The sequence below is a fragment of the Phaenicophaeus curvirostris genome, chromosome 25 (genome assembly GCF_032191515.1).
Source record: "Phaenicophaeus curvirostris isolate KB17595 chromosome 25, BPBGC_Pcur_1.0, whole genome shotgun sequence".
In the NCBI taxonomy this organism is placed as follows: Eukaryota; Metazoa; Chordata; class Aves; order Cuculiformes; family Cuculidae; genus Phaenicophaeus; species Phaenicophaeus curvirostris.
In genome coordinates, this window is record NC_091416.1 from 6,988,483 (window position 1) to 7,002,053 (window position 13,571).

General features: G+C 49.6%; 1 protein-coding gene across 2 annotated transcripts in view; it reads left to right on the forward strand.

The window, feature by feature from the left end:
- The first annotated feature begins 5,550 nt into the window (after positions 1-5,550).
- Positions 5,551-13,571, forward strand: part of ETS1 (ETS proto-oncogene 1, transcription factor) — an 83,924-nt gene continuing 75,903 nt past the window's right edge. The window contains exon 1 of one of the 2 annotated variants that reach the window (XM_069876518.1): positions 5,551-5,688. The gene's annotated coding sequence lies outside the window, so the exon portion shown is untranslated. The remainder of the gene's footprint in view (positions 5,689-13,571) is intronic. The other variant, XM_069876519.1, reaches the window with a different exon arrangement.

A 13,571-nucleotide genomic window follows, 5' to 3' on the forward strand; every position in this document is an offset into this window, starting at 1 on the left:
GGACCTCAAAGCCCATCCAGTCCCACCCCTGCCATGGGCAGGGACACCTCCCACTGGATCAGGGGCTCCAAGCCCCATCCAACCTGGCCTTGAACACCTCCAGGGATGGGGCAGCCACCACTGCTCTGGGCAACCTGGGCCAGGGCCTCCGAACCCTCACAGCAAAACGTTTCTTCCTAAGATCTCATCTCAATCTTCCCTCTTTCAGCTCAAAACTGTTCCCCTCATCCTATCCCTGCCATCCCTGATCCAGAACACCTCCCCAGTTTTCCTGGAGCGCCTTTCAGCACTGGAAGCTGCTCTAAGGTCTCCCTGCAGCCTTCTCTTCTCCAGGCTGAACAACCCCAACTCTCTCAGCCTGTCCCCGTACAGGAGGTGCTCCAGCCCTCGGATCATCTCTGTGGCCTCGTCTGGACTCACAGCAACAGCTCCATGTCCTTCCTGTGCTGAGGACAGGAATGGTTATGTTTGCTTTTAAAGAAGTGATTATTCTTTGCACTTACAAGGCAGAATTTACAAATTTGCATCTTCAGGCCTCGGATGGGTGATGTTATGGCTAGAACTTCCCCAGAGATGTTGCCTAACATCACAGTTACAGCTGAGTGGAAAATTCTCACTTCCTTTTCCAGAATGAAAATATGGATGGGGCTTGGTGTTATTTTGGGGCTTATGATATACACACACGTTTATGTATTTATAGGCTAAAAATGAGAACTCAGAGTTGAAGGACGGAATTATTCTGCACCTTGTGTCACACCCAAACCATCTTCAGAAATCAACATTATTTCCATTCCCTTTCTGCCTGCTTCTCATACTCCTCCCAGAAGTGAGATAATCCACGTATGAGTAAGTTTAGAGCAATGAACTCAATCCATATGAAGGAGATTTAACTGTAGCAGCTTCTAACCTAATGTAGCCCCACGTAAGTCGTGTATGGACCACTTTTAAACATTCAGGATGCTCCCACACACCCTGAACTGCCTCTTTTTTAGTTTGTATCCTGTACCCATCACGTCGTATTGGAGATGAGGGCTGAGAGCTCCTGCCTGAACCCAGGATGGAAAAGCCTTATTGTCCTAATTCTTCAACTACCTAAAAGGAAGTTGTGGAGAGGAGGGAGCTGGGCTCTTCTCCCAGGTGACAGGGGACAGGACAAGAGGGAATGGCCTCAAGCTCCACCAGGGGAGGTTCAGGCTGGACAGCAGGAAAAAAAATTTAATCAAAAGGGTCACTGGGCAGTGGCAGAGGCTGCCCAGGGAGGGGGTTGAGTCACCTTCCCTGGAGGTGCTTAAGATACGGGTGGACGAGACGCTGAGGGACATGGTTTAGTGATGGATAGGAATGGTTGGACCTGTTGATCCGATGGGTCTTTTCCAACCTGGTTATTCTATGATTCTATGATTTCTGCTTTTGAGGACAGATGTTTCATAGAACCATAGAATGGTCTGGGTTGGAAGGGACAATGAAGGTCTTCTACTTCACCTCCCCTGCATTAAGGAAGGACACCTCCCACTGGATCAGGGTCTCCAAGCCCCATCCAACCTGGCCTTGAACACCTCCAGGGATGGGGCAGCTGCAGCTTCCCTGGGCAACCTGGGCCAGGGCCTCCCCACCCTCATTGTGAAGAATTTCTTCCTAACATCTAAGCTAAATCTTTCCCCCTTCCAATTTAAAGCCATGACGAGTGCCTGGTGGTGCCTCTGGTTTGCTCTCAAGGCCAGCCAGTGGCGGAAAGCCTCAGCACCTGGAGACCAGATGTGCACGGCTCTCGGATGATCGCTGCTGAAGCATCTGGGGCACAGCCTGTGTGTCATTGCCTTGATTTTGAGGAGGGGCAGGAGGGAACACTGCTGCAGTCTGAGCAAACCTGCTGCAATATTTCAAGCACAGTCAGCTCCTTGACCTGGCTCTATCACCTCTCCCAGGGCAAAGAGCGGCTGGGAAGGTCAGACTCCAAAATCCCCTTTCTTTGCTCCCTCCTACTGGGGTCAGCATGTAGCACCAAATGAAAGCAGGCTCAGGCACTTAGTGTCATTTTATCGGTTCCTGCTCTGTTCTTCCAGTGGAATATGGAAATGATGATACTTACAGATTCATAAAGAAATGTGGATGTGTATTACATGCAGCTTCTCACCTCTCGTGACATGTGATCCTCAAGCAAGACCACAAGTCTGCAGGATCTCTCCCTGGAAAGTAATATGGGGTCTGCAAAGGACTGGGTTGTGGTGATGATGGTGGCACTCAGAGCACTCTGGCTGTGATGAATTTTTGTCCAGGTGATGTATGTTCACTCCCCAGCTCCAGGAAACAAAAGGTGACCCTCTCCAGTCATAGAATCATAGAATCACCAGGTTGGAAAAGACCCACCGGATTATCAAGTCCAACCATTCCTATTCATCATTAAAACATGCCCCTCAGCACCTCACCCACACATCCCTTAAACACCTCCAGGGAAGGTGAGGTAGTCATAGCTACCTTCAATGTGATGCTACTCTCATTTTCCACCCATCCCTCTAGCTGCAAAATTGTAGAATCATAGAAAGGTTTGGGTTGGAGGGGGTCTTAAAGTCCATCCAGTTCCACCCCCTGCCATAGGCAAGGACATATTCCACTGGATCAGGGGCTCCAAGCCCCATCCAACCTGGCCCTGAACACCTCCAGGGATGGGGCAGCCACCACTGCTCTGGGCAACCTGGGCCAGGGCCTCCACATCCGTACATGAAATCACTTCTTCCTAAGATCTAATCCAAATCTTCCCCCTTCCAATTTAAAGCCATTCCCCTTCCTTCTGTCACTCCTTGCCCTTGTAAAAATGTCCAGTGCCTTCCAGAAGGAGCCTGTGTGCCCGTGTGCCCCTGAATTTCAGCAGCCTATCAGTGTGCAACCCATGAAACATCCACGAGACAACTCAGATTCACTAAAAACATTAATAATAACTGCTTCAGCTAAACATTAAGGAATCATTTTCTTTTTTACGAGCACAAAGAAAATCCAAACCATCTGAAATGGAAAGTACTTCTCGACACACATTGGCTCTATGATAAATTCCATGAGCTACCCGAAATTTAACCCAACTGTTTGCTGCTCACTGAAGCAACCGGCTTAGGTGACTGATGGGACTGCAGTGACCCTGAAACCGGGCGGCCACGTGCAAGGTGGTCTGCACGCAGCAGATATCGTGCTGCCTTGTGAGAAAGAGCCGAAACCAGAAGCCTCTCCGCTTCGCAGACACACAGTCTATTGGACAGCCAGAATACAGAGGCTATTAATATATAGATTACAAGATCGGAAGAACTGTCTGCTGCAGAGTGAAGCATCCAGCCCAGGGAAAGACATCTTGTTTGCAGCTGCCAGCGGGGTTATCCTGCAGCATTGTGAAGAGTTGCCCAGATAAAAATTGATTGCTGGATGCATTCCACTCCTTTGGCGTTCAGACGTGACCGAGCCTTTGTACCAAAGCCCAGGAGGCTGGAAACCTTCTTGAGAAGATGGGAACCCTGTAAATAATTTCCTGCGTTAAAACAGCAACGAGAGTGATTCGTGCCTTGCGGCTGCAAGTTCAACAGGTACTGTATATTCGGGCCACCTGTAGGTGTGTGTTTGTAAGCTAAGGCAAGGGCTAAAGGAGGGATTCCTTCTTCATTTAGGTGCTCAAGAAAATCCTGGAAGGACTTGTTAATAGTTTTATGTGCATAAATGTTGGGGTTTTCTTGTTATTTGTCACTATGTGAGCCTGAGCAATCTCCTGGGCTGTGGAGTGAAGAACAGGGGGGATCTTTATGCCTGTGAGCGCTACACTTTTGCACATTTGGGAAGATCTGGGCAGCAGTAGAAGCCAGAAAAGCCCCGTGCAGGCAGAAATTATCCATGTGATAGCAAACACAGTTTACGTCTGCACTTTGCAAATGTTCACTTAGCTGAGAGTACCCAAAATACTCATTTTTTGGACTGGGGAAGGACATTCCCAGGAATTGTTTCAGTCCCCGGACTGGGTTTCCAGTGCCGGTGCTCAGATGTACACACAGCATTATACTGTGAGGGTGCTGCAGACCTCCCTGAAAACCAACCACTTCTACAAACGTTCTGGGTGTCGGCACATTGAGGCAGTAAGGGCTGAGTCCCATGGCCGTGTCCTCGTTTTTGCTGTTATATTGGAGTTCTCTAGCAGGATTTCTAGGGAAAAATCGCAGCAGCTGTGCCCAGCCTCCCATTTAGCCCATAAAAAAACGTCCCACATATGTAACCTGCTGGGGTCTGGGCTTTGCCCCACTCCTGGGGCTGCTGGCGGGGGCTCAGCCTGAGTGGTTGCTTATGAAGGAGTCCTGATGGGTATTTGTGCTGCAGTTGGAGAGGATTTTTAGCCTGGAGCCCTCTCCTGGAGGAAAAGGCAGCTCTGCTGCCTGGAGAGTGAGAGCAGGAGAGGCAGGACGGGCACGTCCTGCTGCATTCAGGATCTTCAGAGGTCCCTGAACAGGCTGCCAGTCTGGGCAAACGAAGGCAGAGGGGTTAGGATAGGGTAGCCTCGTATCCTGCCCTCCCGGAGCAGAGCAAGTTATTTACACCGAGTTCTTTGGAAGAACCCACTGCAACTTGTATTTCTGCGCATCCACCTTTTTCTGCCCAGCCAGGAAAGCACTTGCCTGCTCTTCTGGTCTCTGCAGCCTTCTCCTCGCCAGAGAGCCCCTGGCCTCCTTTAGCACTGGCATTGAAACCATGTTTTGGGGTGGTGGTTTGGGGTGATGGGATGAGGACGGGACCATCCACCTCTGTCAAAGGAGAGGACTGAACCTGTGGCTCCCAGTGCTGCTTGAGGATCTCCCCTCTCTGCTGTCAGCTGTAGGGAGGGGTGGGTACAGCTGTCATGCTTTCAAAAGCAAGAAGCATCTACCACAGCTTTTCTGCATACAAGAGCCACATGATAAGGGGTTTTGGGCTGTGCTCGTAGTCTGTGTCAGCAGCAGGGGAGCCCGATGGCTGGATCCTGCCCAGCCTTGGGGTGAGGTGGGCACCAGAAGGCACAGTGCTCTGCAGCCAGCGATGCCCTGGGATATACACAGGAGAAGGAAAGAATGAAGTGCCCTGGAACACTTCAGGAACAAGAGGTGGTTTCTGCCACCGGGCACCTCCAGGCAGAGCTGGCAGCTGAGCTGAGGTTTGGTGATCGGGGCTGGAAAATCCTCACCCTGGCTTTACACTGCGTGGTTGCTTTCCAGTCACCATCCAAGAGTAAACTGCATTTTGGGGAGCCCATGTAACACTTGCAAAGCTCGCTGAAGCCCTTGGATCATTTTAGAGGATGCAGGAGCTCTGTGGACCCAACGGCCAACATGGCAGCCCAAGCATCCCACACTTGGGGGGCTGATAGGAGGCTACCCCGCATCACCATCCCAATCAATATCTAGTTTTTTTCCCCTCACCAGTGTGACATTTACCAGGGGTGGCTTTTTCCTGGCTGGCAGTAGCTGCTGCAGCGTGAGCAGCGTGAAGTTTGCCTTTTCCACCGCCCTGGATGCGGGGCTGACCACTCCCCCTCCCTTTGAATAGGCAGCCCTGCTGCAAACACTATGGTATTTCCATCCTCTCCAGCTCCAGCGCAGAGGATAGCACCAGGTAGCTGGAAAGAGATCGGAGGCAAGTGTGGGAAGCCGTGGAGGACATAAGCTTTTCCCCAGGTCTTTCAGCTAAGTAGTAAGTGGCGGTGGCGAGAGAGTCGCTTTAAACTCTTTGGTGGGTTGTAGGTACCTGTGTTCGTTTTCAGCACATCTGAGATTCGTTTTGCCGGTGATTTACTCTCTCCAGTTCCAGTTTCACCCAGTAACTGATTCATGTGTTTGCTAACAGCATGACAGGATCTTATATAAATGTCTGAGCTGATGCTTCCCTTTACAAATCCCTGTTTTTTTATTATAGAGAATATGAATTCTGTATGTAAGTTTAGGAGAACACTGTTGTTTTCCTCCTCTAGGTAGAAGGCTGAGCCCTGGCATTGTTACAGTGCATTAAATTTGCAGTTCCTTTTGTGTTCTGGTTTGAATTCTGCTTTGGATGGGGGTTGGTTTGTTTTCCTTGGGAGGCAGGGAGAGAAGCAGGGGTCCTGGGGTGGGATGTTCACTCAACTCCCTCCAGCCTTGGGCACAGACACGCAGAGAAGGAGCAGAGCCCCTTGGAGCGGGGCTGATTTCTGTCTTTGGAGGGATGCTGTGAGGGGCTCACTGCTGCACCTCTGCATGTTTTCAATGGCAATGCAACCCTCTCAAGGGGCAGAAAGTGTCACAGGTGCCAGTGTTTGCTTTGGGGAGGAATTGGAGCCCTGTGCCGCTGCCAGTCCTTGGGAAGGGCACAACCCTGTGCCCCTCACCCAGCCTAAAAGAGCCAGTGGGAGTTATGAATCCCTGAGGAGCCAGCCAAGGCCTTCCCCCTTCCTCTTAGTCTCTAAATCATTGCTTTGCATGCGGCCACCCTTTTGGTAATTCAGTTCCCATCAACTTCCCATCCCGTGCTGTCAACTGACACTTTTGGGGGCTGTGGTCTGGGTCCAGGGTGGTTTCCTCCTCACGGGCTATTCATGCTGCCTCTCATCCAGTTGCACTCTCAAGCTCAACCCTGCCTGTCATGTAAAGAACTACCTGGCAAGTGATTTTTTTTGGGGCTGCTCAGACATTCCCACCTTGGGCAGCAGGGGAGGGCACCACTCACCCAGCAGCTGGGATTTTTGTGGAAGCTCCCCGTGCATTTTGTGCATCAGGACTTCACTGCTGAGCTTTTGGGTACCATGTGCACCTCCAAATAAAAGAACATCCCAGTGCTATTTTCCTTTTTAAGCATTTGGCAAGCTGAGGCACAGAGGGATGAAAGGTAGCCTGACTTTCTGAAGCTGTTTGGGTACCTGCTGAAGAGAAATGCTCAGTGGGATTTTCAAGGCACTGGCAGTTCTGGGCAGCAGAGCATCCTGCTGTGGGTCATACAGGGGGTTTGGAGCAGAATGTAGACCTACAGCCGGGCTGTCAGTCCCTGACAAAGTCCCCTTTGCCACAGGGCTGATTAGGCTCTCTGAGACAGGGACCATGTGCTCCTTGTGGGGCCGGATCCTTCCCAGGTGCAGGAGATCCCTGCAGTTATCCATTCCTTTCCCCCTCTGTTTTGTCCCAGCTGAGGAGCTGGCCTGTGATGTTGTGCTGTGAGTCTATTATTTTAGGGAGGGAAATTTGTGAGTGCAATAACAGATGACCTAATTAACCCCCCCACCCCCAATTCCCATCTTCCTGAAATTGCAAGTAACTGCAGGATCCAGGAGAGAGCAGCAAGACTTGATGCCAACAGCCTCTATGCTTTAGCTTTCCACCCAAACCCCTCTCCTTCCCATGAGCTGCGCTGTCGGCTCGCTGTAGATTTGGTGATGCTGGTGGTGGTGCCGTTATTTTAGCTTAATTATAAAATAGCCGCTGAGTAGTAAAAGAATGAGCAGGGTAAAGGAGAACTGTAAAGCAGAAACCAGTTTTATCCCAAGCACAGAGAACTGATGCTGCCCCATCCTCCTGGCTTCTCACATAACCCCATGGAAAGGGGGTCTATGGGTTTATGGGGATGAAGAAGAGCACCCAGACCTTTACTAAGTTGGTAATAAATGAATGAGCAGGAGAACTGTAAAGCAGAAAGCAGTTTAATCCCAAACACAGAGAACAAGGGTTTATGGGTGCATGTGTGTAAGAGACTGGGACAGATTTTATCTGTCTCAGCCCTATCTCGCGACTGCTCTCCTCCATCCCAGCTGGAGTCTCTCCAGCCGAATAGGAGGGCTCTGAAGGTACCACCACATCTCCTTCAGATCTGACAGCTACTAGAAAAGAAAGAGCACAGCGTTAAAGCAGAAAGTGATGTGCTGACAGGCAGCCCTCCCTCCCCTGCCAGCCCCATCCTTCCCAGAAGCAGCGTGGACAACCTTCTTACGGCAACGCTAATCTGGCTGCAATCACCCGTGTAGTTAAGATAGTGGCTCAGGGGAGCAGATGCTCGGCCTCTCACCCTCACTTTCTCCCTGTGACCTCAGCCAAGTCATTTAATCTCTTAGAGTATTTGCTGAGGGTGCAGAAGGGCAATTGCTACGTTGCTCTGTTTACCACAGCATCACTATTTACTCTGCTTCCTGACTTCCCTTCAGAAAATCAGGTGCTATCTTTGAGAACGCTGCTAAGTTTTAAAATCATGACAAATGTGGGATCTGCTGATAGGAAAGGGAGGCAGGAGGTGGCTGATCTGTTAAAAAGCATGGTTTGTAAATAGGCAGCAAGAGAAACTTGTTCTTTTCTTTGCTTGTATCCCTGCAGTAGGGATACTCCTTTTATTTTAAGCTGGTGCCAGGGTTTGATGGATTGAATGAGGTTTTTAACATGCCAACAGATCAACAAACACTCGTTCCCCTGAGAACTGAACAGGCAGGCAGCCTGGAAAGTGCCAAGATTTCAAGGGTTAAAGCCTTAGGGAAAAAAATGTCATTTCCACAAGCTGTTCTCCCCACCGCCTCAATGATGATAAATTATTAGTTGATGCAAAAATAAAACTGCTATCACCGAGCAGCTTTGGGTCGGCGAGCTGCCGGCACAGCGACCCACGATGGTTGTGTCGAAGGGGCTGCTTCTTATTTCTGAAGCCTTCGTTCATGTTCTTGAAGCCAGAAATATTTTGAGGGGGTTGATGCTGCCCCATCCTCCTGGCTCCCCACCTAACCCCGTGGAAAGTGTCCCTGCAGGGACGCCTTGACTGGGTTGGTAACCTGGGACTGTGGGATCTGGTTTAGTAGCCGACAGCTACGGTTGGGCTTGATGATCTCAAAGGTCTTTTCCAACCTAATGAAGCCAAGCACGGTCCTGCAACTCGGAAACTGGGAAGCAATCTGAGCCACAAGATTTTACAAGAGACAGAAGAGTCCTGTGCACAGAGCACTAAACTGGGAAACGGAGATGGGTCTGCTGGTTTTGGCTCTACCACGGGAAAGCCACTGTGGTCTCACTCCACTTCCCTTTCCCCATCCTTCAAACAATGCAATGTTTCGATGATATGGGAATATTGCAAAGGGTCTTCAGGCATCCAGTAGAAAAAGTTTGTTTCAATACATATTTTTAACTTCTTCCTAACTTCTGCATGGCTGTGTGTGTCAATTGTGAGGACAAACAGGTTTTTTTTCCTCTAAAACTAAGCTTGGTAATTAGTTTTAAGCAAATAAACTTCTGTAAAAGAGGATGGATGAATGCTGAAATGAAATTAAACTTTTAATTCAGTTTAGAAATGACCCAAGACTCTAATAGCTTTGGCCAGTACTTGATTAAGTCCTAAAATAAATGCTGTTTCTCCCACACATGTTTTCACAATAAGAGAGGAATAATAAGAGCAAACAATAAGACTGAAGTCAAGCTGTTAAGTCATTAAGGTTTTTACCAAATGGCTGTGATTCCCCTCTATTTATTAACAGGTCTTAGCAAGCTGTGGATCTTGATTATCTTGGTGTAAATCTGCAGTGATTTCCTTAATATTGGCCAAGTTACCTGCCATGAGGGGACTGTCATTGAATTCCGTTCAGCTGTAAGCTCCTGAGTGGTCATTAAAGCCACCTAACGGCATCCCGGGGGAGGGGAGGAACTATTTAGGCCCTTGTTAGAGGAAGCTCAAGAGAAGAAAAATATCTCTCAAACATCAGGGAAACTTGCTGACAGTGAGAGATGTATTGGGCTGTGAAGTAGTTTCCTATGGGAAGTGGTGGAAGTTCTGTTAAAATTAGCCTGGACGAAGCACTTCAGAGCTGCCTTTCTGCTGTCATTTTGCCTCCTGTTGCTGCCCTTGCACGTCTGGTTTTTTCAGAGCACCCTTATTTTGTGCCTGGAATATGCTCTCCAGCCTTTTCCTAGCGGAGCTTGCCTTCCAGGTCCCTTTGGCAGCCTAAAGCCTGTATCTCTGTTCTTAACTGTGGCCACCTACAAAATATGCATCAGGCTGGGGGGACTGATTGAACTTGCATTTAAGCTGGATTTACCTTGAATGGATCGGGGTGCAAGTGGTTGCTGAGGTTGGCACTGGATTTGTGCCGTGCTGAAAGGGGCTGCAGGAAAGCTGGGGAGGGGCTCTTGATCAGGGAGAGGGTGAGGGGAACGGTTTGAAGCTGAAAGAGGGAAGATTGAGATGAGATCTTAGGAAGAAATGTTTTGCTCTGAGGGTGGGGAGGCCCTGGCCCAGGCTGCCCAGAGCAGGGGTGGCTGCCCCATCCCTGGAGGGGTTCAAGGCCAGGTTGGATGGGGCTGGGAGCCCCTGATCCAGTAGGAGGTGTCCCTGCCCATGGCAGGGGTGGGACTGGATGGGTTTGAGGTCCCTTCTTATCCAAACCATTCTACTTTTCTCTGTATTTCTGAACCCTACTTGTGCTTTTTAACACCACTGCTTGCAAGGGAAGAGAAACTGAAAAGCAAACTTGCTATGAATCTATCAGAGCTGCTGTCTAGAGATGGTAATTCCCCCTTTCCAGCCCACGGCATGAGAGGAGGTTGCTGTTGGCAATCTTATTGATATTCTTTATCGCGTGAAGCCTTGTCCTGCATGTCAGGATGGGTTTAGCGCTTCTCCTGTGACCGAAGCACATGCTACTTGAAGCAACAATGTGTGGTACTTTGCTGGAAGGTTCAGCTGGCAACAGCATCCTGAGAAAGATGCAAACAACATTCAGCAAGGCATGAAAGCAGTTCTTGAGAACTGGTGTGGCTGAGGTGTCTGATCAAAGGGGGAAAAAACCCAACCCCAACTGCCTAGTACACAAGCTGCAAAGCAGGAAAAGAGCTACTCATGGGGAGTGCTGGTTTAACTGCTATGTTAACACAGTAACTTCTTTTTCTTGGACACGTGTGTGGCATTGAAATAGGTGAATCAGCCTGGAGCTTTCTCTGTCCCCACTCTGCAGTGTTTGTCTTGCTTTGGTACAAGTTGGCAGCTACAGTCAGAGCAAGAGGGGGATAGGATTGTGTCGATGCGTGAGGGTTTATGCTTGTTTAAGGTCAGGATCAGGGTTCAGGTGTGTGACTGACCAGTACTGAGCATCCTGCTGAATCGCAGAAATGGGCTCTGTGCACCTTCTTTGTTTCACCCAGCTGCGAGCTGAGCCAGCTGCAAGGAGAGTGAAGCCAACGTGTTTTAACACCTCACTAGAGCAGGCTGGTAGGTGTGTGCACAGATCTGAGATCAGTTAAGGCTTCTCAGCCACAACAACCTGCAATATGTGTGCTTTTGGGTGGCTCTAAGAGAAACAGGCTCGTTGTTCTTTCACTAAGCAGGGAGTTTTCAGTTTAGTGAATTAAATAGAAGTTTTGTTTAAAAAAAAAAAAGAAAAAAAATAGCACTGCTGTTAGAGCAAAAGTTAGTAATAACAAGCAGGAAATGATGATAATAACTTAATATGCATACAGATGCAGGTGTTTCACATTTGGCCATTAGTCACGGAGTTGGTGGGAGACACTTTCCCGAGTCCCTGTTTGCTGAGGTGCTGAGTGAGGCAGGCGCTGCCCTTTGCCTGGATGTTTGCTGCCTGCAGGCTGGCCCCTGGCCCTGGGAGTAGGGACGATGAGGAGGGGAGAACGGGAGCAAGACCAAGAAGGCCAGCAGCATCTCAGCCTGTATCAGAAACAGTGGGGCCAGCAGGAGCAGGGAAGTGATTGTGCTCCTGTGTTCTGCATCGGTGAAGCAGCACTCGAATCCTGGGTTCAGTTTTGGGCTCCTCTTACGGGAAAGATGCTGAGGGGCTGGGACACGTCTGGAGAAGGGAACGGAGCAGGGAGAAGGGCTGGAGAACAAGGGTTATGAGGAGCGGCTGAGGGAATTGGGGGTGTTTAGCCTGGAAAGGAGGATGAGGTGAGACCTCATCACTGACTACAACTCCCTGAAAGGAGGTTGTGGTGAGGTGGGTGCTGGGCTCTTCTCCCAAGTGACAGGTGATAGGAGGAGAGGGAACAACCTCAAGTTTCTCCAGGGCAGGTTCAGATGGACATTAGGAAAACTTTCTTCCCTGAAAGGGTTCTCAGGCCCTGGCAGAGGCTGCCCAGGAAGGTGGTGGAGTCCCCATCCCTGGAGGGGTTTAAAAGACAGGCAGATGAAGTGTTTAGGGATATGATTTAGTAGTGGACAGGTATGGTTGGATTTGATCTCAAAGTTCTTTTCCAACCTAGTGATTCTATGATTCTATTTGAGAGTGCAGGGCAGAAGTGGAGGCTGCAGGTAATGTGGTTGCGCTGGCTCTGCCTAGAAGATGACTCGGACTAAGGTTTACATCTGCAGCATTGCAGTCGGTAGCAGAGGAGGTCTGTGGAAACCAAAGACAGGTATTCCCGAGGGGCCAGAGCTGCTGTGTCTTCAGAGAGGTTACAGCAGTGACAGTGCTTCCATCTCACAGGCTGTGCATCAGTGTGATGAAAATAGCCATTCCCCTTGGCTCCCAGTCACATCCTGCCTGAGCGAGCCCTTCCAGGCTGCTCCCCTGTGCTCTCCCCTCCCAGTGGCGTCCCCCAAAACACCAAAAGTACATTGGCCCTGCATTTTCCACTGTGCATTTAGAGGAGAGAGGGAGAAACATCTGCATATTTAAAAACAGAGCCAGGTTGCAGCTCCATCACTTTGGCCACACGAATCATAGAATCACCAGGTTGGAAGAGACCCACTGGATCATCGAGTCCAACCATTCCTATCAAACACTAAACCATGTCCCTCAGCGCCTTGTCCACCTGTCCCTTAAACCCCTCCAGGGAAGGTGACTCAACCACCTCCCTGGGCAGCCTCTGACAGTGCCCAATCAGCCTTTCTGTGAAACTTTTTTTCCTAATGTCCAGCCTGAACCTGGTGGTTCAGCTCAAGCTCCCTGGTGGAGCTTGAGGCCATTCCCTCTCGTCCTGTCCCCTGTCACTTGGGAGAAGAGCCCAGCTCCCTCCTCTCCACAACCTCCTTTCAGGGGGTTGTAGAGAGCAATGAGGTCTCCCCTCAACCTCCTCTTCTCCAGGCTAAACACCCCCAGCTCTCTCAGCCGTTCCTCATAAGGCCTGAGCTGATCAGTGATTAAAAATCACATTTAATGAACGGCATTGGAGGAAGGGCTTGCTCAAAGGAATGTGTCCTGTGCTAGGAGTTATACGTGAAGCTGTGCCCTGCTCCTGTGGGCTGAGGTGGTTGTTTAGTGCACTGCGAATTACTCAGGAATGTCTCAGCAGTGCAAGGGAGACCTTTAACAATAGGAACGCAACACGGGAACCCAGAAGATATCGCTTGGAAACAGAAGAGTTCTTTGTCAAGCAGATTGTTTTTGACAAAACTTTTACAGGAAAGGTGTTGATCTCAACAAACTGGCAGGTTTTTTTTTTTTTGTCAAGAGAAAAAAATTGGCAACACTTTCCCACTGATTCTACAGCAAAGGAAATGTGATCTCATCGGCCCGCAGAGTAGCTCCATCGGCTTCCAGGTGATAATTCATTTGCCATTGTCAGGCTCTCATCAGTTTACACTAAGGGCTCTGTGTGTTTGCGTTGTTGATACAACACATCTAATCACCGTAT